At 59.3% G+C, this 263-nt stretch overlaps 1 protein-coding gene across 2 annotated transcripts in view; it reads left to right on the top strand.

Annotated features, from left to right (window-relative positions):
• The window catches only part of NOP58 (NOP58 ribonucleoprotein), a 30,515-nt gene that overhangs the window by 275 nt on the left and 29,977 nt on the right, over nt 1-263 (top strand). The window lies entirely within an intron of this gene.

Below are 263 nucleotides of genomic sequence, written 5' to 3'. Positions count from 1 at the left end.
GTAAGTTGCAGGTGGAACCGTTGGAGGGGCAAGGCTTGTGCTGGACAGGAGAGGACAAGGAAGGACGAAGGGGAGGACGACACTGCCCAGGGTCGCGTGGGAGCCGTTTTCTCTGAAAATCAGCAGAGGGCTTTGGGCCTGGGAGGCGCGTGTTTCGGTGAACACGTGGCCGCGCCGTTTTGGGCGCCTGGTTCTGTGTTACGGATTTGGCCCGGTGAGATGGGTGGGCAGGAGGCTTACGGAATTTCACAGCTAAAGGTATG

Source organism: Mustela nivalis (assembly GCF_964662115.1).
Source record: "Mustela nivalis genome assembly, chromosome: 11".
Taxonomy (NCBI): Eukaryota; Metazoa; Chordata; class Mammalia; order Carnivora; family Mustelidae; genus Mustela; species Mustela nivalis.
This window is presented reverse-complemented; position numbering and strand designations above follow the sequence as displayed.